Raw genomic sequence first — 25,936 nt, 5'->3', positions numbered from 1 at the left:
GCAGTGTTATTTAGGATGCTGGCCTTTATGTAATTTGTGTATTATTTGTTAAAAACATGGAAGTACTTTATAATTCAGAAGGAATGTAGATTTTAAGTGGAGGCAGCTCAAGGAAAAAGGAATTCCTCTCCAGCTGAATTATGCCTAGACAAGCTGTTTTAATTATGGGTTTAGGATATGAAGGTGTTATTGTTAAATTAATAATAAAAAAGTCTCCAGGTGTAAACTCCAACCACAGAGCTTCAGATTGGTTTGATTGAAGATTGTACTTATATCTTTGTTGTCTTTCAAGAGGATTTCTGTAACAAAGGGCAATGGTATTTAAAGCTCTACACTCAGGTGACTTCTTAGTGCTGTTTATTAAGTGAGAGTTACCTTCCTACCATGTCTATATGAATGATTCAAATGCATTTTGTGACTTACTATGTATGTCCTGTGGCTGCAGTTCAGTGTAGAAAGTGGCATTAATTAAAAGCCATTAAAAGTGACTTATTCAGGATAGCACAGAATCATACAGGCATTCTTTACTTCCCAAGTGTTAAAAAAAAATATTTACTGCAATAGCAAATGATATTTAATAATGAAAGTAAGCATGGTGAAATAATTTCATGACTTTGCACCCTGTTTTCAATATAAACTTGGATGTAATACTCACAATGTTCAACTTGCAAGTTCTCTAACTTTCTAAAGGTTGTTACATTAATAGATCATATATATGATTGAGAAAATGCTTCTGTATGAACTTTTAGGCAGTTCCTTTTACATGAGCCCTATCCTTGGAGAGGAATCTCTTCTATGTACTCTTGGAAGGACACTGGTTTCAATCCTTTTCATGAAGAATGCTCAAGGGAAAGTACAAAATGGAAACAATAAGCAAACATCAGGGATGTTGTTATAGAAGGATGTTAGCTGTGGCTTTACATGCAATACAAACATTTCTTCATCTTTTTATGGCAAAAAGTGGTTAGTTGTATGGAATGCCCAGTCATGTTTTTAAAGTGCATTTTCACCAGCATTCATTCAATCAAACAGTCTTCTGCAGAGAACTTGGAGGTGTTTGTCAGAAAAGGCCATTTTTGTCTCAGGTTACAACTTCATTTCATTTGATATTTGGGGAGAGATTCTTCCAAGAATTACTAATTTCAGTAATATTTTGTCTTTGACATAGCTAAGAGTGTCTAAGTAGCTGTCTTGGTATATCAGTATGTTGCTTATGTCTAGATCTGAGAAATCATATGGAATGTAGCCTATGAACATATGACTGAGCATGTAATGTTACTGGCACTGATTTGCCTTAGATTAATGAGTAAATTAATTGTGTAAAAAAAAAAAAAAAAACCTCTGAAGACCATTTAGGAATCAGTGTTTTAAATTGTCTATGCTGAGAAATATTCTATAAAAGAAGTATTAAATTTTAGTTCATTTAATAGAAGTCAAGTCAAAGGAATTCTTGCTAATTTGTATTGTCTGGAGTACTCAACCAGATATTTCTTCTGAGCTGTACAATCAAAGGGCTTGCTTTCTTACTTGTTTTGGGCAGAAGGGACAGTGAGTTCAGATGGGCTTATGAAACTGCACCCTCAATCACAGACATGCTGGCTAAGTTGCTTATGGATAATGTCCTGATAACTCAGTTGCATTATTTCCTCACACTTGCCTCTTACCTGTCAGTTGTCTGCTGGATTGGTATTTTCTTTCACTGCCTCTATACCCTTTTAGTCTGTCTTACTGAATGCTCAGACAAGATTTTTCTTATACCTCATGAAAGAGTGCCCAAGGCACAAGTGCTAACCCCCAACAGAATGGATAAGCTGTATGTGTGTGCTTTGTGTTTCATTAGCAGAGCTAAGCCTTGGTGTTGTAGTTGAGACTTGCTGTTCTGTTGAAGCTGCAGGGTAGCCCTCATTGTACCTAGACGCTCCATGACTGCAACAGAGGTTTGTGTAGGTATCAAAACCAGATGTTCCTGATTCCCTGTCTCAAATGCTTATACTAATATTGACTCATCAAAGTGTACAACCTTCTGAAACCCAAAACCTCAAACTCCAAAGTTTAAGTGAAATTCAGTAGAAAAGCAGGCATTTATTCCCAGAGGCTTCCTCCAGTGCTGCAAGAGAAGAAATTAAAAACAGTTGTTCTGCTCTTTGTACACTCAGCGTTTAGTTTTATTCCTCATTCTTCCTCCATGCACAGCCTTAAAACTTGAAACATATTGAGGAAAAACAACTTTTAAGTAACTCCCAAACATCCTGCATTTTAAAAGTAAAAAGAATTAATCCTAATCGGGGAAAATTAAATGCTTGCATGGATAAAAAGGTACCTAACATAGGTATATGTTATCCTGACTTTGCAGAAGACTGAAAGTTTTATGAGTTACAGCATCTATGCTATGTACTTCTATTTAGGAGTAGTCAGATGTTCATAGGCACAAGAGGGTGAAGTTTCTGACAGCTTCTCTCAGAAGACCCCCCCCCCTTTCCCATAGCTGCTCACCACCCAAGCCTGGCCATGCAAAGCCAATACTTACTGCTGCATTAGAGGAAAAAACCTGAGCAAAGAAAATGTAGAACTGTAACCAAGTGGGGTGAGTGGATTGGTGGCTGCAGACACACAGAAGTCTGAAGTATCCAGTGCCACCTTGTCTTTTCCTCACCAGCAAGGTCTCCCACTCCTCTGTTCAGTAAAAGGGTGGAAGTAGAGGAAGAGCTACCATCAGAGAGGTTTGAGGCAGGAGTGACTCAAGGGAGTTCAACTCATGCACATCCATGGCACCCTAGGGGTGGTGCCCGGGCTGCTGTGAGAGTTGGCTGACATCCATGGCTATTGTATATCATCCTTGATGGAGTTTGGGAAAAATTCCTTGTCATTGGAGAACAAATGTTGCACCTCTGTTCAAAAAGGTACAGAAACATCTTTCTGTCCATACTTGCCTGCTGGCAAATACTTAATTTCTATAGTTCTGATAAAAAATTGTGAAAACTTGTTAAAGTTTCTTCAAATATCACTGGTGTTCTATAAGTGTTAATATTTATGCTGACTCTAAAGTATGAGTCTTTCTGAAAATTAAAGGAAAGCAGGGGAATGTGCATTGAAGAAGCCTTAAAGCTACTTCTGTTTTCCCTCATCCTGCAGTTACAAATATGTAACATTATGAGGACTCATCAATGCAGCTGCTACAGACCTGAATTGGCTCAGTGATACCCTGTGCTTTTATTTTGGAGGAGAGCTGGTAATGACCAAATGAAGAGTTTGGAAAAAATCAGCTCTGCAGTTGAAATGATGTCGCAGCATGTCATTAACACATATTGGTAGAGCAACCTCACAGATGGGACAGAAGCTTTTTACATGAGGACCATATGTGCACTGACAAGATAATGTAATGACCTTTCTGCTGTGGCTTTGGCTTAAGGGGTTACTGCTCTTAGCTGCCTGACTCCTTTTGTCTGTGCTCTATTCCTTATCCCCTTTTGGTTGAACTGTTCATCTGTGTGATTTGTAAAGCAGTCTCTAAATGTCTTGACTGTAACTTTATTTTTTTTCAGAACTAGAATGATTTCTAACTCACTACATTTATGGTTAAATAAAGCATCCCAGTATGGTGCAAATGGAGTGTTAACATCCAGAAGGGGTAAAAAAAGTCAAGTGGGGGTGAATTGTAGATAGTAATTACATATTTCTTAGCAAAAAAGCATGCACATAGTAGGAAAAATTTCTTCACCAAATGGAGTGTCAAGATAGACAGGTTAGAGCAGGCAGCTCAGGGAGTCACCACCATGGAGATATTTAAAAGACATGTAGATGTGGCACTTGAGGAGATGGTTTAGTGGTGGAGCTTGCAGTGCAACCTTAACATTTGGACTTGATGAACTAAGAGACCTTTCCAACCTAAATAGTTGTACAATTCTGTGATTCTACATGTAGCTTATGTGGACCAAAATATTCCTATTTAAATGAGTCCTTCACTACATGTCACTTCAGGTTCCTTCCAAGGGCCTGCCACTGAGCACTCTGCGATTTGTATCAGCTGAGCCACAGACCTCCCTGTTAAATGAAGTGCTTTCTACCTCACAGTGAGGCAAATCAATGTACATTAGAATGCTAAATTGTTTTCTTAAAGTATTTTGCTGCATAAATCAATTATTTATGTGGGAATTATACCCAATGAACTGTGAAATATTGTTTTTCCTCTAATTTTCAGATGCTGTTCTGCTCTGTACCCAATGTATTGTCCATTAAGACTCTTCCCCTGTACTCTGGAACAAGTGTCTTTGTTTCAAAGTCAGCATTAAAAATAAGTGACAGTACGGAATGTTAAATTCTCCTTAAAAAATTGCTTTGGCTAAAGGCAAGTTGTAGCTCATACAAACAAACCCTTAAACAAACTAAATGTTCCTGATATGCATGTGAGAGAAATACACATTGGACAGAAAGGGGTATGTGTATGCAAATACAGCATGGCTTTTACTGGTATCACTTGTTCACATGTAAGAGATTGTTTTGTTACAGCTTTCTCTCATATCTAACTTCCTGAAGATTTCACAACAAAAATAATTTTCAGAACTGGAAACCGAATAGAGTTTACCCCCTTTGGACTCTGTTGATCTCCAGAGTGTTCACAGTGAACTATAGGAGTGCTGAGTTCAAAAAATATTAGTGTGGAAATTCTCACTGATGTGTTGCAAGATTTGGTGTACATTTTAATCTACACAAGAGGAATTATGACTTCTCATTGAATTGTAATATATGGACTTTAGAATTAATTTTGAACTAATTCAGTATAGATGTTACCATATTTTAAATGATCCTATTCTCTGACATTGCTGTTTGTGCATTGCTAGATCATGTCTTTTTTTTTTAGTCTCCCTAGTATCCAATTCTTTTAATCTGCTCTGGAATCAGCAACACATTTCTTGATTAGGCAGTTCCCCTGTTGTAGCTGCAAAGAAATCTGCCCGAGGATTGACTGTATCAGCCATTTTTTATTTTTTGATATCTTGCCCAGAGAAGTTTTACATGTCCCATCCCTGGAAGTGTTCAAGGCCAGCATATCTAGTGGAAGGTGTCCTTGCCCATGGCAGAAGGGCTGTAACTAGAGGATTTTTAAGACTCCTTCCAACCCAAACCATTCAGTGATTGTACGTTTCTGTGCTACAACAAGGGCACAGAAGTTTTATTGTTCTCTGCCTCCCGGAGCCCAGTTCTGGTAAAGTTGTCATTAGAGGGAGCTGCAGAGCAATTTATGAGCAGATCAGCTTTAAACATGCTGAATACACGCAGACACAGTAATAATAGTAATACACCAACGATTGATTCAGAAATACCGCTGGGCTTTTGTCCTTGCTCTGGTGAATTAATTTTGGCCCTTCTATGACCGATTTCCTTGCCACTGTACCCCGAGTCTTCTGTTTTAAAGCACTCGTTTGTTTTCTTTGATGGCCCTCCCTGCTGTACAGGACTCCCATTCCCTCAACACATCCATTATTTACAAAGGTGCTCAAAACATCTATGTAATCACCAAAAAATGACCTCTCTTTTGTTCTTTAGGCCACTACTCCTCTCATCTAGGAAAGAAAAAGCTCTGAGAGAATTTCGGAGGAGGTCTGCCCTTCCCACAGAGGCACTGGAGTGCTGGGCTGTGCTCGATGCCCTCCTGCTGAGTTGAAGACCTGTGCTGGGCATAAGCTCTGTAAGTGCAGAGAGGATTTCAGTGCAGTCCACAGCAGCTGGTACACACAAGAGAGAGCCTGTGGCTGACAATGGGGCTTAAAAATCTCACACCTGTTGATTGCCAAAAGATGAGGAGATGAAGCAGGGCCACGAGCACTCCCCTCAAGTCTTGCTTGTAGCAATTATGTCAAGACAGACACAACTGAGACCATCACCACTCCCTTATTAAAAACTTTTCATGCCCTCCCTCAGTGGACTTCTCTCAGGCAGCTCCACACAGCTTTGACTCCTTCTCTCTGCAAGTTTTCTTCTTTCTGCATGACTGGTTAACCCCAACTTGCCCCTTACCCAGACTGTCCCTCATGCAGCATCTTTTTACTGCAGCTGCCCCTTGCATAATCACACATTCCTTCCCTCCTTACAGCACAATCAACAAACTCTGATACCCCAACTTATGGCCAACTAGCCCACTCTTTTATAACACCTAAATTCATTGGGCAGGCAAGGCTGTTTCTAGTTCTCGGTAATCAGTACAGCTGCAATTCATTGGGAAAGATTGTCTTGTGTGCTATCCTTACAAACTATTCTCCTACACTTGCTCACAGTAGTTGCAGCTCCTATTGCTTTTGTGGAAGACCCCAGCACAGTTTCTCACCCAAAGCTTACACTGAGAAGGACGCACAGAAATCACACAGTGATTCAGAGTCACACAGAAATGTACTGGAGGGAATTAGCGAGATGGAAAAGAGAAGAAATGTGAGAAACCACATTTTGATCTACGTTAAGCTCTCCCAGGTTTGAGCAGAGAGTGGACAGTCCCCAAGTAAGAAATCTGAACATATGAATCCAGGTGTAGCTGGTGGTGTCACAGGAAGTCTGCCTGCAAGGCAATGGTAACGCTGGCTGGGTTTAGTATGTTTCCACTTCCAGCACTGACAGCACTTATTTGTTATTAATGCCCAGCAAGACAGTGATTATCTTGCTGTCACCATGTTGGACACATATTTATTTATCTTTTATATCTTATCTAATATTAAATTCAATATAAGGGGGAACTGTGAGGGTGGTGAGGCACTGGAACAGGTTGCCCAGAAAATTTGTGGATGCTCCATCCCTGGATTTGCTCCAGGCCAGGTCGGATGGATCTTTGAGCAACCTGGTCTAGTGGAAAGTGTCCATGGCAGGCGGTTGGCATGAGATCATCTTTGAAGTCCTTTACAACTCAAACCATTCTATGATTCTCTGTTACATCTGTGCTCTGTGACATTGCCTTCAGATGCAGCCTGCCCATCTGCAGTTGTATTTCCCCTTGAAATTCTAGGGAATTTTGCCTGAGTGAGGCCATGCACAACTTGACATACAGAGGCAAAAGCAGCTTGCAGATACAAAATACAAACAAGCCCTGAAATGTCTGTCCTTCATAATTTTGCATTGACTTGCTGTGGTCTGGGCCATCTCCAGCATTTTTTCTCTCTGCCCTCATTACTCCAGGCAATAATGAAACTGAATAAGTGAAATGATGAACTTGTCCTTGACATGGTCAAAATGTTGTTGAAATGGGAAAAAATACAAACATACTGCCTTTGCCATAGGAACCTTCCTGATTCATTTATAGTAAAAAAAATATCAGAAGTCCTTAATTCCCTCAATTTCATAGTCCACTTCAGACGTCTCTGGTACACATCCACTCTTAGGTGTTGCAAAAAGCATCAGAGACAAAAAAATTCAGAAGACTTTAATAATTTGATCTTTCCATGCTGTCAGTGAGAAATTTTTTGGTATTTAACTTCCTACTAAAGCAACAAAAGTAAAGTTGTAGGGTTATCTTAATTGTATTGAAATGACCACCAGGAATGCTCACATCACTTGGAAGCAAATGCTCCTTTTGAGTAATAGTCTCCCGCTGCAAGATGAACTGATGAAATAAGAAAAATGGTCTTAGGCAGGATTGTTGGCATAGCCTTCCTTGTGGTTTTGAAGCAGCAAGGAAAGATTCAAATACCTACGTGTTTACAGCAGAATCAGAGCTATTTATCTAAACTGGTTTATGTCGGCACATTTATGTGCGAATAGCTGAAGTGAAGATTCCAGTTTTGCTGATAAATAACAGAAAATTAACCCACCGCCCCTGGCTTGTGCAGCATAGTTCACATTGCTTTGCAGCAGCTGCAGGATGAGTTTTTTACATTTTGTGTAAACAAACAGATATGATCCCAGCACAGGGTAGGGCTCCTGCCAGGCTCTGGCGCAGCAGCCCTGCAATCTCCCAGCTAAGAGAAAGCAGGCACTGGAGCCTTTGATGGCTGTTAGCCTGGGCTGTGTCCTATCCAGAATTCTTAAAACTGGCTATTTTATTGTTTGTCTATTAACTTGTTGCTGATTAGATGGAAGTGGTTTTGTTTAATTAAAAAAAAAGAAAAAAAAAGGGCCAACTAATTGAGTTAAAACTATGTGGTTTATGGCAGAAAATGCCAGAGTTAATTATGGTTACCATCTGTTTAATCAAAACTCTTATTTGCTTTGGATACCTCTATTTTCAGGTCAGGGCTGGTTTTAATATCTTTCTCAAATTTATTCCAGTGACAAGGCACTTTAAAATTAAATTACCTTATTCTCCATAACCCTGAGCAGAGTGGTGATGTCTGCAGTGACCTTATGGTGCTATTTCTTGTAAAGAAAATATTGCTGTGGCTTTAATCACTGCAAGCTTAGCTCTGCAAGCAGAGAGCTTGCATGGCATTTTCTAGGGATTTATTAAAGTAGACCTGTGTGTTTCTATGTGAGGCATATTACAAACATGAATGGCATTCTTTTCCCCAGTATCTCCTTTCCACTACCTGACCGTGATTTAATTTCTGATATATCAATTCTCAAAAAACCCACAAAGAATTCACCTCTTCCCATGGTACTTCTGCACACACCTTGTTGCTAAGAACTATGTCACAATGTATGAGTCAGCTACCTTGAGAGTCTTGCAATACATTTGTATGGCAGAGTCTGGAGGAACCCAGTGACTGGACATTGCATGAGCTTGATTGCAACACAAGGCCATTTATAGCAGGCTCCTGCTGTACTGCTGGGCTGCCTGCATTCCCTAGGGAATGCTAGCATGTACTCCACTTATTGACTGGTTTCCAGGAGGCTTGTGAGGTATTTGAAATCAATGTTATGTGTTACTATCAGCAAATAGAAGAGGCCAGACTATTACTTAGTTGATAGCAGAAAGGTGCCCGTGAAGCTGGCATCCAAAAAATGGCAAAATAAAATAACTTCTTTTAACAGTACATCTGTCTTATTATATGCACATTCCCCAAAACATTAATTTCTCTGGCAAAGGTGTCACTGACCAAACTTTTGTAATTTCCAAGGCTGAAAGAACACATGGACTCATATGTACTAAAGCCTACGAATTCAAGGAAAATTCAATGGAGATTTGATCTGCTGCTGGAAGGAAAAATTCTTTACCCTGCTTCCTTCAAAGAGAAACAAAAACATCCTTTATTATTCTTAGTGAGAGGACTGTGCTGCTGCTACCACTCTACATAGTGAAAGGATGATTCCTTGAAAATCTTGCTGCTCTTATGTCTTAAATAAATACTAACCTAATGGGAGTGATAGAGAATTAGGCAATAAGATTAGAAAGAGAGATTGTTCCTGAATCAGTCCATTAGGATTAACCAGGCTTTGTTCCATGGCAACTTAGCTAAGAATAATCATGACTGCAAATAGTGCTGTTCCAGTTTCTTGGGTGGAGTGCAGAGTAAAATTGCTGGTCTCCAAATGCAATTGTTAATGTGTTTGGCGGTTCTTAAATGTCACTGTGGCTTTCCTTCAGCAATTCAGTTAGAATTCGTTTTGCCATCACATGTGATGCATAAGGAATTCAAACCCCTGCAGGCAAGCTGAGTTCATAAGATCCTTGCATTTTCAGATTATTTCTGCTGGGACATGATTTCTGGCATTAACAGTTGAGGTTGACAGCACTGATTCTGCCAAGAGACACTGGTTGTACACGAGGTAAGAAAGGAGTATGAGAGATGTGGGCTGGGGCAGTCAGGCTGGCACACTCGTGGGTCCTGATGATAAACCAGTTCTCAAGAATGTGGATCTCAGGTGGAGGAGAAATTCAAAACACCTCTGTTCATCCATGCTGCAGGGCACACATAGCCAAGCCCTGTTATGGGAGCAGCTGAGCTGAACCCAAGAAAAGGCAGTGTCACCAGTGAGCAGTTTTATTACATTGATTACGTCCAGGAAGAATCTTGAGAATCTTTTAAGAATTGTAAGTCTTGAATTTCTTTATATTACTTGTTTTTGTTTTTCTACTGCATAGTTCCCTACCTCACGTTGCATCTGCTTGTCTCTTTTGTGCTTGGAAGCTATGGTGTTTCCTTAATACACTAATTTAAATTGGCATGAATAATTTCTACATATTTGATTATAGTGTCACAATCATTTAAACAAAGATGATGAGAGTGAATTTAATTGCTTCACTGCAGGCAACACCAAACTTACTCAGGGTTCAGGTAGCATTTATTTGTGTACTCAAAACCACTGCAAAATACTCAGGTAGGAAAAAACCCACAATATTTATTGGCTTATAGTTTAATGTGTGTTTCCAAACAGTTGCTTATTTCTCCTAAAACCACCCAAGGCCCTAGAAGAAGGTGTGTTCAGGGACATCTCTTCTTCACAAGTGCCTCTCTTTAAGGGTACTCACTGAGGTAAATCTGTGCCTTTGGGGTACTCTCCAGTCTCTCCTGCCCACAGCCATTACCAGCTCTGTTGATCCAACAGTCTCAGCTCTTCTGGGCACCCCACAGCCTCTGTCTGTGGTGAGTCTGGCTGATGCCAACAGCAGATGACATCTCGTTTAGCTTTACTTGTCTGGCCTGAGCCTGCTGCCCAGGTTCCTCCACCAGCTGGTGGCATGTGGTGGGTACCACCAGGGAATGGCTCAGAGGCTCTTGTTGCATCCTTGGGGATGGAGGAGCTGCCTCCCACCACTGACTCTACCTCCCCTCCCCTGGCTGCAGACAGGACACAGGTGTCCAGCCAAGACCTGACCCAAATGTGTAAGAAAGGAAGGGAGATGATTGACAGTCAAGTCATCCAAACACAAATCCACTGAAATAAAACACTGTTTATTCTTCTGAAGGGAAGTGAAGAGCAGAAGGCAGGATGAAGAGAGTGAAGCCCATGCATACATTTCCCCATTAACTGTAGGTTTTGATTTGGCTGCTCTCATTCTTGAGTTCAAGGTCACCCTTTATTATGGGTATTTCAGCCAGGTGGTGTTGACAGTTCCCTTTACACATACACACACACACAGATGTACACATCTTCCACCTGGCTTCTTTGCAGATCAGCACCTTTCAACTTTTGGTCTCCTCTTTTGTCCTACCTCCAGCTCTGGGTTCTCACCAGCCTGATATTCACCAGGGCATTCCTCATCTCACTGCTGTTTTGCAATGGGCTTATGGTATTGGCTGAACCCCACCTTGCCTTGCCATCATTGCCTTTCCCAATTTTTTTCCCCTCTCCAATTGCCTGCTTCTGATATAACTCCTTACAACCAAGTGAATAATGGCAAATTCATAAAAATTATAGCATCTTTACAATATAATATTCATCCCTGTCATGTTTACCACATGGTGCTCAAACTCTTCATCATACAGTTTCATTGAAGGTAATTCTGTACTCTTACAGATAATTCTGTAATTCTGGTAACTCCGGAGTCTGTTTACTTTTAAAGTGACACAAAAAATGTATATATGATTTGTGCTTGTGGTTATGTACAGTCCTGTGTGCCTTTAGTAAATCTGCAAATCTTGTGGAGACATGACAGATAGCCTTTCTGGGATATGTAATTTGGAAACTCATATGCAAGATTGCAGAAAGCCCATCCCACTGATGGCAGACTTCAGACTACAGGAGATTATCCATGCATTGCATCGGGCACAGGCAGAGTTTACAACAAAGGGCCCATCCCATGTGAGCCATGTCATGGGCATTGTGGTTTGCTGAAAGAGTTGTGGTCACAATACTGAAATTCCTGTCTGCCATCCAGTTTTCTTGTCCTGGTAGAAGCCTCATTGTGTGCCATTCTTTTGCCATGAGGAGGAGTACATATTGTTTACCAGCAATATGTGTTTTGATTCCACTTGCTGCCCTTACTCTGTGTCCTTGGGTATGTACACCTCTTAGGTTGTCTGCCAAATCATCCCTTTGAGGCTGAAATACTCTTCATGATGCTGGGTTAGGAAATATTTGTGCAGGGACAACAAACAAGAAAATGTGGCCTCTGTGTTGTCCTTTGGCTTGGAGCTAAAATTAAGTCTGTCAGCAGGAGAGGGGAGCAGATGCTCTGCAGGCCAGTGCTGGTGCACAGGCTCCAGGGCCAGCTGAAGCCATGAGAGGGCTGTGTCTGCAAGTGGGGCAGCTCACACTCAGCACTGGGGTAAAGGTGCAGTGTGTGTGACAAAGGGCACCCCCGTGCCATTGATCTGCCCTGAGCAGGAGGTAGGACACTTTCCAAGTGCATTTTTTGATCTTCAATTCCATTTAAAAAGAGAAAAAAATAGAGAAAAATAACACCTCCTCTTCCCTAAAATCACAAGAATTTGTTCAATGTTTCATGCTTTTTTGCCAAGTTCATAAAGAATACCTCCTTTTTAATGCTTTGCAGGAAAATGCTGATCTGTTTTCCAGAACTGGTTTAATCTCTATATATTGTTGTTTAATATCCTGTGGATGTTTGGCTAAATTCTAATAAAGCAGCCAGAGTGTGCCACCATGGGAATTCTGTCAAAATCCTCCCCAGGAAAATAGTATTCATCCCAAGGGATGTGTCATAGGTCAAACAAAAGCTGTCATACCTCCTCCTTATTTTGAAAGCATCCATCCTCTCAACTTTTATTTGCAACCAATATAAAAAAGTCTTTTTGTCAGCAATTTGTCTTTTTATTTATATGCTGGTGTGCTAACTAATTATTACAATTCCACACAGTGCTAATCTTCCCATAATGGTATTTCTAGTATGACAACTTTCATTTGCTGACTAAACAAGCACAGTCTTGCCTTTTCTCAGCATGGCCATGAGTCAAAAACAAGTCACAAGGAATTGAGGATCTTAGGGCTCGCCTGTACACGGTTTTTCCATGAGTGCAATTAAACAAGTTCAAGTCAAAGCAATGCATCCCCCAAGCATGGGTGAAACTGCATTTCTGTTAAAGTCAGCACAGCTTATCTGTGTCAATTCAGTGTAACAAGCAGTCCGTGTTGGAGTAACTGCTCTGGAGTACATGGACTGGCTCTGGCTGTCCTGCTCTGGCTGAAACAGCACCACAACATCCACCACCGTGACAGTGCTCCCAGAACATTTTTTTCTGACAATACAAGTGTGACATTTTAGAAAGAGTTCTTAGGACAAGAAATTGGACATCATAGTGTTCACCAAAACCATGAGATTTTCCCCTCTGCCTCCTTTCAGATCTAGGAATTAAGAGCCTACACTCTGAGGATACAATTGGTTATAGGGAGCAACACCACACAGGGAACTGTTGCTAATCTCACACCAAATGTCTACTGGGTGCAGGAACACACGCTTTGCCACTTACCCCAGGGCAGCAAAGGTTCTTCTGACACAGAAGCTCATGCAATGGGCTCACCATGCAGAAACCTCACCATAGGACCAGACTGAGGGTAACTGTCCTTTACCACACCATACTGTGCATGACACATCTTCTGTATCATAGGAGTTTTCTTTGTTCCTTTTTTCTTTTTTTTCTTTCTTTTTTTAAAGCCTGACTACCATGTGCTGATGGTGCAGGTACACAATATGTTTGCTTTGGCAATGAAAGCAGCTGAATAATTTCCCACTTCTTCCCCCAGCCCAGCTGTTCACCCTGTTCCTCCTGGTTCTGCTGACTGTTTGCATATGGGTAGGACGAGCCAGGACAGAGAAATAACAATGTTAAAAAGTAACTTTCAACAAAAAACCTCCAACATTCACAGTTCCAAGGAGGACACAGATTTGTGATTGGAACAGGAATGCACTGCAGAGGACAAGCAGTTTTTAAATACATCATTACAAAAGTAATTCATACAGGAGTCTGCAAAAGAAGTAGGAAGCAGCTTGTGTTAGGGACAAGGATGTTAAAGCTACAAAATGTGTGAAAAACAAGTGTTGAAATAAATAGACTAAACAACTAAGATGACATTTGGAATTATACAAGTGTGTTGCCATCTACTGTGAGCATCACATGTACTTATTCAAACTATCTAATCTAATACAAACATAGAGCAGCAGGTATATCCAAAAAAAACCTCTTTGAATACACCACAGATACCCATCTTGCCTTTGGGAGGTGATAAGGAAGACAGCAAACCAGGTATGACAGCACCTCGAGGCATCATTTAATGTGTGGTTAGAAGGCATTCACATTCCACTCTGATGAGAGCAGGAGAGGAGAGGAGAGGAGAGGAGAGGAGAGGAGAGGAGAGGAGAGGAGAGGAGAGGAGAGGAGAGGAGAGGAGAGGAGAGGAGAGGAGAGGAGAGGAGAGGAGAGGAGAGGAGAGGAGAGGAGAGGAGAGGAGAGGAGAGGAGAGGAGAGGAGAGGAGAGGAGAGGAGAGGAGAACAACCATGCAAGTTCAGCATAAAAAAAAAAAGAGAGAGCCTTAAAGCTTCTTTTTGGATGCTAAATTTACTGGAGCAAATTGAATGTTTAAATTGCCATTGACATACTCAAATGCAAGTTTTCCTTCAATATGATTTTTTCTTTTTTGTCTTATATCAAGCTGTTATGATTAAAAAATCCCACCTCTTTCCAAACAGACAGCATTAAGACAAAAGGCTCCCTGCATGAATTCTGGTTTGTGAAGTAACTTTGACTCAAATTGAATCTCTTTTGGGACACTCCTAGAGCTTGTGTTTCCTAGAGCTTCAGACTCCCTGATTACAGAATTTTTTCTTAACTGGTAATTGATGAACCTATATTGGTTTGTCCTTTCACTCTAAAGTGTTATTGGCAAGTAAAGTGAGGTGTCAAGATTTGATGTGTTTTGCAGTGAGGATAGGAATGAAGCTGCCATTTGGTTTTAATGGTGACTTTCGGGGCCCTGGTTTGCCCACAGATGACCTTGCTCAAGAAAGAGGAGAGAGAACTTCAGGTTTTGCAGATGAGGAAACTTCCTTCTGAGAGTAGAAACAATATTGCCTGATATGTGACCCTTGAATGTCTTTTCACTGTGATTTTAAATTAATAGATACCTGTTAAAACTTTATTTTAAGTGCTGTTTGGATGTAAACTGTACAGTAACAACTTCCAAAATGTCCTCACTCTAAACAGGAGAGGATTTTTATCTCATGCTAAGAAAATATTTCTGAGCAGGATTAGTTGAGGAGACAGTGTTTGCATTTGAATTACTTTTCTGTCTTAAGTTTAAATTCTGGTATAATAAAACTGTCTTTCCAAAATATCTTTCCTGTGTAATTTTCCCTGACAATGCTGGAAATCCCATGAAATCACCAGTGATCATGTTTCATAGGTTTGTGGGTGAAATTTTGGAGGAGTTCCTAAGATATTTTGGCTATGCATAGTCAGAAATCGGAAAACTGTCCCTTCTTTCTCTGGTTTTGATGCAGAACAACTCCTACCTTAGTGATACCGTGCTTGCTCCTGTCCCTGGTGCTCTGGTGGGAACACCAGCACCAGCTGTTTCCTTCCCTTGCTGCTCTTCCCTCTCACTGCCACACTGCTCAGATCCTCTTCCACCTGCAGAGCTGGGCTTCTAGTACCCAACATGCTGTTCCCTTAAAATGTTCTTGCTTCAATCTGTCTTGGCAACTTTTGTCTGGGGCCTGGAGGGAAATACTTTAAAACCCAAAAAGAACAGATTTCAGCTGTTGACCTCAGCAGTTCTTGCAGCTACATCATTTCCCTGATGCTTGTGATCTGTCTGGCTTTTGGCCAGGGAGCTGGTTGCTCTGCACATTTCTGCAATCACTCCAGTCCATTGCCACAAGCGCCACAGGGAGTTTTTAAAAAAAACCCCTAAAGATGTGTTACAGATGCCTCAGTCCTTGCAACTGTATATGAAAGAGAAGCCAACAGCCTGTCGCTGCTTTGGGCTCTTTCAGTAATGGGATATGAACAAGACTATTTTCTTGGATTCATTTCTGCACAGGCATTATTGGAAGCAGTGGTAAAGCAGTGCTTTTTTCTTGAACTTGAGATCAAGCCCATATTCCTGGGAGGGCCCTGTTCTTCCCCTGTCCAGCAGGTTGGTACTTATGTGAACTGATGGTCACAGAGAGTGAAAATTTAGGTAGAATGAGATACCAGCTTACCCTGGCCATGAATGATGGGTATTTTTGTGGATCCTGTTCTCCTCTTCTTGTGTGTTTACTCACACAACAAACAATATATTTACTCATATTTCAACCACATATATGCTGACAATTTTATTTTACAATGCATATCCCCATCAGATTTTAGCTATATCTGTACATTGAATTCAAGCTATTGCAGCACAATTAATGCTAAATAGCTAATCCTGTTGCTTTTGATGTTTTGGGGGTTGTTTTGGGTGCTTCTTCTTTGTTCTGTTTTCTTTTGGTTTTGTGCTAGGTCAAGCACTTGTGTCTCTTCACTAAAAAATTCAGGCTCCTTCCCCACTGTGCTGGTAGGCACTGGAATCACTGGGGATTTGTCACTGCTGTTACTGTCCTGTTGGGTGCTGTCACTGCTGTTAGACAGGAGTATATCCAAGCGAATGTCATCTCTGCAAGGTGCCTGATTCTCTTGTAACCATCACTCCCAAGGGTCACCACTGGGAAGGTCAGACCAGCTCCTGCTGCAGAGAAGGCAGAAACAGGTAAGGGAGCACACCCAGGCATGCTGTACATGAGGCTGACACTTCCTAAGGCTGTCACTTAAAACTACCAAAGCAAATGGTACTAGACCCTTTGAAAATTTTATCACCACTTCCTAGTCCAATATTTTGGATACTGGGCCAAAATCTGAGTTTCCTTGGATTTTTTGGGGGCATTGTTTGGTGCTTTCTCAAATCAAAAGCCAGTAATCCAAGGCAAGCCTGGAGGAAAGGGCTCATTCTCAAATTCCTTCTGGGACTCTGAATGCATAGAAAAGAAAGACTTCCTTTCTTTTTTTGTTTTTACAGAAGGAGTGATAAAGTACTGGAATGGTCTGCCTGGGGAGGTAGTGGGGTGTCCATCCCTCAATGTGTTTAAGAAAAGATTGGATGTGGCACTCAGTGCCATGGTTTAGTTGAGGTGTTAGGGCATGGGTTGGACTCGATCTTGTAGGTCTCTTCCAACCTAGTGATTCCGTGATTCCTAGTCTCAGCTCCTCTGTCTGGCCTCAGAACAGCCAAGAGAATAGAGAAACTGCATTTAGAGAGAAGAGCCTATGCAACTCTAAACTTGACCATGTTTTCAGAAAATAAATGTAGAAGTTGTAACCTTGTCTCTACTGACCATATGCAACTCATTTTTTTCCACATTTGTAACCTGGAAATATGAAAAAGCACATTTCATGCCAAACTGCAATTTTTAATTCATGAGGATGGTGATGTTGCAACCTTTATATAATTTCTTATGTGAAAAACCCCACTTTGGTGTTATTCTGCAGTGCCTTATCTCCCTCAGCTAACATGGAAAGAAACAAGCTTCCCCCTGCCCAAAGCCCTTGATTAAATCAAACTGAAGTCAGCGAATGGAAAATTTCAGACCATATGTTCAAAGTTATAAACAATTGAAACCAAGGTATTTTTCTAGCCAGAACTATCAACCATATCTACAATGATTAGTTCTAGTTATGTTTCTTTAAACCATGTTCCTTTTTATCCCCATACAAATACACTTGTGATCTAGAGCTCCAAATACCCTGGAAAAGGCAAAACAAATAAACATAAAAATCCTCTTCCTGAGAAGATGAACAGAAAGAAACAAGGATACTGTTTATAGAAAAAAAAAAAAAGCCAAAGCTGCATCTGCTTACAGAAATGGCTTACGCTCAAATGGTGTGTGGGTTTGTTGCCACACTTGCCAGCAAATTACTTTCACCCCCCATTCATAGCTCTTTGACATGGGCATCCATGGCTTCATCATGGTTTCAGATGAGTTAACAGCACACAGTCTCCAAACTTTCCTAAGGGAGAGAAAAGGTTGTATTTTGATCTTTAGCGTTTTTTACATTTTTGACATATTTGTGGCTGTAGCTGCATAGCAGGTAACCTGCAGAGGAGTATGTACATTTAAATGCTTTTGTGACTATGTACTCAGCAGCTTCACCCTCAGCAGTCAGCAAACCTCAAAACCCATTTCCATTTGAGAAAATCTGCCAGGGCGAGGATGATTCCCTAATTAGCCACATCCTCTGTGTTTCACCATTAGATAACAGAAGGAAATGTGTTCACGGCTTGCTGCTTCATCAAGCTGCTGTAGTGATTCATTCCACATCGACTGGCACTGGGAAGCAGAAAAGCCCAGGCTGACAGTAGGGATGTGAAGGACAGCACCATTCCTGTATGACTTCAGACAGTGTCTCTCCCATTGTTTTTTCATAGATGAACGTTTGCCCTGTGCTGCCCCAAGGACCTTGCCCTCCATTTGCCTCCCAGAACAGGAGATGTCTTCATTTGGGTCGGTTCAAAACATGTGTGTCAGAATGTGTGTTTCTTGGATGCGTGTTTCTAGTAGGGATGTCAGCTGGGCACCAGTGTCTCTCTAGAGCAATAAAATACTCAATTTTCATGAAATTCTGCTCCTGTAGACAGGATATCTCTTGATGATATTCTTGTAGTCACAGGACTATTTGCCTACAAGAAGAAATGGGACATGATACCCTGCTCTGAGCACTGCACATCCAACACAATTAATCGTGCTGTGTGGGATGCCCCATTCAGCTGTGGCTGGCTGAGCACTGGTGCATCCTCCCAGCTCAGGGCCTGGCCTCTTTCTGTGGCCAGGGAACAACAGCCATGTGTATGCATCTCCAGCAGGCATTTCGTCTGTCTTGTTGAGACACTCACAACTGTACAAGAAACCTAAGCAACCATTTTTGGAGCTCTTAGAATGCCATACTTCAGAAAGATGCACACAGCCCTTTGTCTGCAGTAACAGGCATCTCTGAATTTCCACTCGATTCCATCTGTCCTAGCATCATTCCTTGTCACCCACATGTAACCTGTAACATGCTTATGATTGAATACTCTGTGTATGTGTAGTCTCAGAGTCTGTCATCAGTCTGTTAAGAAATGTGATGGGTGCAGGAATTACTGACTGTGCAGCCTGGTGCTCTGAGTTATTTCAGGGACTCATATTTATTTTTGAAGGGTGCACTGTATTTTATATTAAGTGTCTGCGACACTGTCTCTTACAACTGCAGGAAGTCATTAGCTGTTATAGCCAAGAGTGGCCTCTTCCAGGTGCCTTCACTGAGCCTGTCGTGTCTGCAAGCACATACCCTAAAGATGTGAAGCAACACTTGGATATATCATGAGCTCAATGACTACTCTCCCAGGAGCTATGCCAGTATTAAGAATTAGACTCAGTTCATGGAAAAGTCCTGGGAGTTTCCCTCAGGAACAGTCTGTTTGGTTCAGTGAAGGTTAGCATTCTAGTTTTTTGGTTTAGTACTGGTAGCAGCACACCATTTAAGTCCTTATTAAAACATGGCTCAAGTGTACTTTGTCAGTGCTTGTGGCCAGATGGCAAGGCCTTATGCTGACCTGCATCAAGGGAAATATTGTGCTTTGATCTCCAGACTGGCTAGCCCCGGCTCCCTTCCAAGCTTCTCATCCCCAGCCTCTTTATCTACCATTGAGTGAGCTGATCTGCTGGGCATTTGAATTCTCTGTCCTGCTTTGTCTGTCCCCATTCACTTTGCTGAAAGGCTTCCTTTCCCTCCAAAAGGTGTCTCCTCTCATGCATGGGCATTGCAGTCCAATCTGCTCCAGAAACCTGCCTGGAGATGACTGATACCTGTCGAGAAAACAAAATGTTTAATGATATTCTAAGCACTTTGATATTAACTGTGTGTACAATGTAGGGAAGGTGGGTTTTGGCTGTAATTCTTGTCCCATCAAAAAAATTCTGAGTGCTTCTTCTACCATGAATGACCTGCTATACATCCTATTTTCCTGCAGCATTTATTGTATTCATTTAGACTCTGCTGAGGACACAGAGAAGGAAGAGAAACTAAGATGTGGCTAAAAAGAAAAACATATCCTTAGGAAGACCATCAACCATTCTCTCCATCAAAGAGGAGATGATCTATTACTTCTCATCAAAGGTCTTTACCTTCACTGAAAGTGAGTTTTTATGTTGTGTTATACCACAGTATACCCACAGTATATTGTACTGCAGCATTAATTACTGCATATACTCTCTATAATATTCCAGGACTGTAGAATTTCATGGATTTTTACAAAAAGTACATCCTGGGTCTTTTCATTCTGAAAGTTCTTTTCCCCAGTTTAGACAGGAAATCCTCTTTAAAAATGGTAGTAAAGTAAAAGTTGCAAAATGTTAATTATTTGTAGCCTTCAGGATTAAAAAGTGAAAAATAAAAAGGTCTATTTCTAGCCTGCTATATTTGAGCTAAAAGAAGATTGTTATTAAAAAAATAATAACCAATGAAGAAAACCAAATTTCATTTTAGGAGGAGTTTTTAGGGGGTCTGATTCAGTATACTTTGCACTCTTTGAGGCTATGAGACTGAAACTCCTTCCTGTTTACCTGTGGGCTCGTGGTGAGAAGACTGATGGTTGGATTACAATTTTTTGTATGTGGAAATGAGAGGAATTAAAGCAAGAACTTGTGTCTCTGTCCTGCAAGCATGTTTAAAGTAAAATGCCCTGGTGTTACTGCATATGAAGCCTTTGTCAGTGTTGGAATCTCTAAAACGTGCACATATCTTAAAAATGGAGAGAAGTATTTTCTCATCGTGTCTGGTTAATAATAATAATATATTATTATTTTAGTATATTTGAATTTAGTATATTAGTATTTAGTATTTTTGAAATGTTGTGGAGGTTCCTTACCTTACATCAGCTTCTCAAGCAGGACATTTGTCTAGTGTCAAAATAGCCTGGCACTCCAGCGTGACTTTTAAGAAGACAATGTCCTTAGTATTAGTTGTATCTCTCTTGGGATGCCCTTTGTCTCTTTACTTATGAATAAGTCTGTTAAATAATGTTCGTTTTCAAACTTTCCATTCTTAGGAAAGGAGTGGCCTTTTTCCTCTCTAAGGGCGTTTGTTCTGCTTCTGAGGATTACTCATTTCCAGTACACTGGCAGGTAGCATAGAGGTTTAGCAACAGATTTTCTGTACCTGAGTCACAAGATGTACTATGGAAAGAATATAATGTTATTTAGAAGGAATTACTGTCTCCAATGCAGGGCATGAACAATGTGAAAACTAGCAAAGTAAAAAAGTGGTAATGTCTCACCACATTCTTCCCAAAGAAAATGTGGCCAAACCCACATCAATCTTTTAAGAAAACATACAAAGCCACTAACATATTTCATTACATCTCCTATTTGCTCTGATAGTGATCTGTTTAGAAATAGTACCTCCCAATTTCTGTAACCTTAATCCTATTCTTTTTAATGCAAAGCAGTAAATAACCTGAGATATAGCTCCCCGCTGCACGATTACTTGCAACAGAAAACTACTGTGAGTGGGGATTGGTTGGAACCATCACTGCCTAAATACCTTTCTGTGTAAAAAGCCTGTCTCTGCAAAGATTTCTGCCTTGGCCTGTTGCTAAGGCACTTGCCTGTGGAGGTGCCCACTCCCCAGCTGCTGTCAGATCTAGCAGAACTCAGAACGCATCACCTTCCTGCTCTTCACCATCTCCATGCTCTGTCCCTGTTGGCAGCACCCAGGCTGGCTGCCAGCTGCCCATGCTCATGCCTGGGTAACAGCTCAACAACTATTTCAAGTACAGTTGATCTGAAGTACAGTTGGCCACACTTTCAGCCACAAAACAGGTAAAATCAGTGTTCCGCAGTATGCGATCACTCCATAAAACATGAGAATGTGATCCAGGAAAAGACTGCAGAATAATATTTGTAAACAATTGCTCACCCAGTCACTCCCTGATATGACTGAAGAACAGCAAAAGGAAGTAGTGGTGAGACACAAACCTTCAGACTTTGGCCCTTTTTCGTGGTTGTAAGTGCAAATCTCTGTGACACTGCTGTATAAATAGTCTCATGTCCTTCTTTGACAAAAAATGTTGAGGAACACTGGAATTGACTCCTCTCAGTTTCTACGATTTTCTTGTATGCAAAGGGTAACTCAAATAGCATTTCACAAAGGCAGTTGTGTCTCTTCTGCAGTGCAGATGTGACCTCCTCTAGCAGCAAAAAATGTAGTGAACAAGGCAGGATGGCTGAAGCTCCTGCCTGAGTAGCCCCACTCATGAAGCACCTTTAAGAGGAGCATTGAGACTTTTTCCATTTCATTGAAATACCCATTCCCCACAGGCATTGTTGAAGTGATCCCCTGATCCTCCTTACAACCCCTCCTCAAAGTCCTTCTTTGACATTCCACCAAACCTCACAGATACTCACCAGCAAGCAGTGGGCCAACTATTACAAATTTCACGGCCTCGCTTTGCCTCAGCACTCAATCACTCCTTTGTCTTGCACTGCAATCAAACTGTAAAATCTGGGGTCACGACTATCTTCTCCTTTTCTCTGGACCCTCTGGACCTCTTAGCCCAACAGGATCAGGCTCACGATAAGGATATCGAGGACCAAAGACAAAAGTAGTAAAAAAAATTGCAAATAGTTAAAATAATGAAGAGTTAAACAAGGAAAGTAATAAGTACTCGTATTTAGCATATTATACGTATTTTTAAACAGTTAGTAATGGAAAAGATCACCATAGGAATAATAATTGTTACTATTTTTGTTTTGTGTAGATCTTTTAATCTAAGACTCTCTGAGCACACTAATTAAAGACTTTGCACATATCCAAGTACAAATAATTCCCATTTGCAAGGGATGGGATGTGAGAGTGAAGCAATTTAATGCCAATAATATTCTCATCTGACGTTATCACTGCAGACCCAGGGTTGAGTTTCCATTTCTAATTAGCTAGCAATCTAAGTGTGACATAGATGGATTAAGTACATCCTCACCTACATCTACCTACAGGTACGTGAGCCAGTAGTCACCATCAGATTATGGGTGTTTACAATGGGCAGGTACCAGCAGATCTCTGACTTCTGAAGTGACTCACTTACTGGCCAGAATAATTTGTGTTCCAGTCTGCAGCTGTAAAACTGGGACTCAGCTTCAGACCTGAAGGTGGCAACTTCCTTTTCATTTTACCACTCATTATGTGTGGTAAAATTATTCCTTCCTCCCATTTCTTACTGATGGCATTAAGATTTCAGCTTTTCCTTTGTGGGGTAGCAACCACCTCTTTTCTGCAGCAAACAGCCAAGGTGTCAGTATCAACCACAGGCTTTTTCCTTGGAGCCAGGCAGGCACAGTCCCACAAGACAGTTTGCTCAGCAGAAAGCAGCAAGCTTTTAAACTTTCACCATACGCTTATTTATTAAAACTTCTGCAGGTGGTTACATGACTTTTCACTTTGCTCTGTGCCTATGGGGAGGGATAAAGGCAATCACTTTCTCCCCTAGCCCCTGTTTGACATCAAGGTGAGTGATTCCCATCTCTGTTTCAGAGGTCAGCTGCCCATTTGCAAAACTTGCAGGTTCCAACTCTCCTTGCTTTTCACAAACTAACAAATCCCCAGTATTTCTTGGAGCAGCTCTGAGTCAGGTTTGGGTAGGTGCCACAAACCCGTCACAAGGAGCCAGGCAGCCAAGTAGGCAAAAGGCACTGCAGTCACATTTAGCTGTATCCTTCAGGAGCTCTTTCAGATGTAATTCCTCTTTTGTTCAGCCTGGAGCAGATGGTGAATCAGAGCACATTTGGGCAGGTGGAAAATCTTCCAGTAGCAATGTCTGGAGCTCTGAACTTGGCTCCTTGCTTGTCCTCCCCCCTGCCTGGCTGTGCTGGCCCAGGGTGCTGTGTCTGCTCAGATGGCTCCAGACAGAGAAGAGGGCTGGGGAGGAGAAATGACAGATGGCAGCTGAAGCTGGATCAAAGCAGGAGGCCTCACCTCCATACAACCAGCACTGATAGGAGCTGGATTTTTTTTCCATCTGTGTTTTGGGTGGCTATATTTAAAAAATGCCCCTTTTGCCCCTTTACAGAGAATTTTGATTTTAGAAGTCCATAACCTTTTGCTGTTTTCCCCATCTCACCCTGCCTGCAGGCACGAAGGGACAGATCCAGACCTAAATTAAAGTATCTGTAAGTGTGAAGCTCAGGTGGGGCAGGACCCCATGGCTTTGTGCTGACCAGATGTAATGCTTCAGCTGTGGAAAATTATTTTCAAGGGGTGATCCACCTTTATTGCCATGTTTTCTGTGTGAACTTGTCTGTGCAAGATGTGTAATAAAAGTGAGGTAGCTTTTTTCTATGGCCTCCCTGAGTTAACAGAAAGCTGGCAAGGCTTTCATAGTCCTTCCCAGGTACCCTTCTTGTGACCATGCCAACATGTTCTGCAAACACTGAATTGGCCAAAATAGCTGCTTTCACATAGCCTAAAATTTGTACACATAAAATGCTGGGAGGGGATGAGTAAGAGCAGTGAGCAGGCATGTAGGAACTGGTATATGCCCCTGCAGTGCTGTTCTCTGTGCAGCTCAGGATACAATAATGCTCTTGTGCAAGTCTGGGGGCATTTAGCAGAGGTGCTTGGTACCTGCTGCTCTTTCTTTTCACTTCTCCTGCTTTGACAAAAAAAAAAAAGGATGGATTGTGCCACCAGGATGATGATAAGTCCTTGAATAAAGCAAGTATCAGACATATATAATTTAATTTCTCAACCTCACAATATGGAAAAGTGAGACCAATACATGATGGGAAAGCTTGCTAGCTGGACAAGAAAATTTGCCAGAGGTAGTCTTGCCATAGGACAGAAGTGCCCCAGCCACTCTGCCATGACATCCCTGAAGCAATGGAGATCTAGCTATGAAGTTTGCCAGGCTGGGGGAACTGAAACCCAAGATAATCTAAATCACAGAATCACAGAAAAATTAGATTGGAAAAAACCCTTGAAGTCATGGAGTCCAACTGTTAGGCCAGCTCTGCCAAGTCCACCACTAAACCAGGTCCTCAAGTGCCACATATCTTTTAAATTCCTCCAGGGGTGGTGACTCATCACTTCCCTGGGCAGCCTGATCGAGTGCTTGACAACACTTCAGTGAAGAAATGTTTCCTAGAATCCAACCTAAACCTCCCCCGGCATAACTTGAGGCCATTCATTATGTTGATAGTAGACAGGGGACAGTTTGTTTCTCCTGGCTCTCATCACAATGATTAGGACCACTTCAAGCATTTTCTATCTTCTCTATCTATTTTTATCTGGAGGTGGTTTCACAGAACATGCAGTATCTCAAGGAGAGCAATACTCAAGTAAATTGAATTGTGACTTATTCCAAGCAGGAAGTGGCCTTAATAAGCTTTCCTAGTTCTCTGTTTACAGCTTCAAAAGCAATTTGCTAACCCAGGAGCCACCCTGTTAGATGACCTAGGAGAAGATGTGTTGGCAAGGTCCCTGGTATATCAGCAGGAGGCCGGAGCAACTGGGCTCTACTTGCAAGTTGTGTCCTGCAGCACTACATGGTTGGTAAATGATTGTTCTCTGTGTCTTTCTTTTGAGCTGGGGCTCCATCCCATCATCACCTGTAGATAGAAGGAGTAACAGGGAATCCCCTGCCTGATTGCATGGAGTGTGACCTGCTCCCATGGAGGTAACTCTGCACTGCATCGGGTACGCTCTAAAATAAGCTCAAGGAAAAGTGCTTTGGTCTATTTTAGTATCTGCACTAATTGCTTTCGTCATTTCACAGACGAGGTGAAATGACAAAGATTTCACCAGAAGTTGTGGGACGTTGTCATGCCTGTAACTGAAAAGGAAAACATCCGGTTTCTCAAGGCAGTTTTGCAGGAAAAAGCCAGAAATCTGCCAAAAGCTTGCTAAAATTTAAAATATTAACTAAGCCTTGGAAAAAAGTTTGAGGTAGTAATTCCACAACTACAGTTTTGTGTGAAGACCAAGGAGGACAGCAACACCCCCTCAAGATAGATTCTTTGAAGAGGGGCAGGGGACCCAAAACAAGCCCTGCACATTGGCAGGGGGTCAGCTTGCA

General features: G+C 41.5%; 1 protein-coding gene and 1 long non-coding RNA gene across 3 annotated transcripts in view; one reads left to right on the top strand and one right to left on the bottom strand.

Moving 5' to 3' along the window:
• The first annotated feature begins 5,569 nt into the window (after positions 1 to 5,569).
• Positions 5,570 to 25,936, top strand: part of SEPTIN10 (septin 10) — a 63,904-nt gene continuing 43,537 nt past the window's right edge. The window contains exon 1 of the mRNA XM_088160117.1: positions 5,570 to 5,686. The gene's annotated coding sequence lies outside the window, so the exon portion shown is untranslated. The remainder of the gene's footprint in view (positions 5,687 to 25,936) is intronic.
• Positions 14,261 to 20,111, bottom strand: LOC148224902 (uncharacterized). Of its 2 annotated transcripts, XR_015801686.1 has the most exons (4): positions 19,513 to 20,111; positions 17,705 to 17,841; positions 17,154 to 17,201; positions 14,261 to 16,525 (listed from the first exon to the last, which is right to left on the bottom strand). It is a non-coding gene; the product is annotated as an uncharacterized LOC148224902 (long non-coding RNA). The 2 variants fall into 2 exon arrangements; XR_015801685.1 differs by having other exon boundaries at positions 17,705 to 20,111.

Source organism: Sturnus vulgaris, chromosome 2 (assembly GCF_052056855.1).
Source record: "Sturnus vulgaris isolate bStuVul1 chromosome 2, bStuVul1.hap1, whole genome shotgun sequence".
Taxonomy (NCBI): Eukaryota; Metazoa; Chordata; class Aves; order Passeriformes; family Sturnidae; genus Sturnus; species Sturnus vulgaris.
This window is presented reverse-complemented; position numbering and strand designations above follow the sequence as displayed.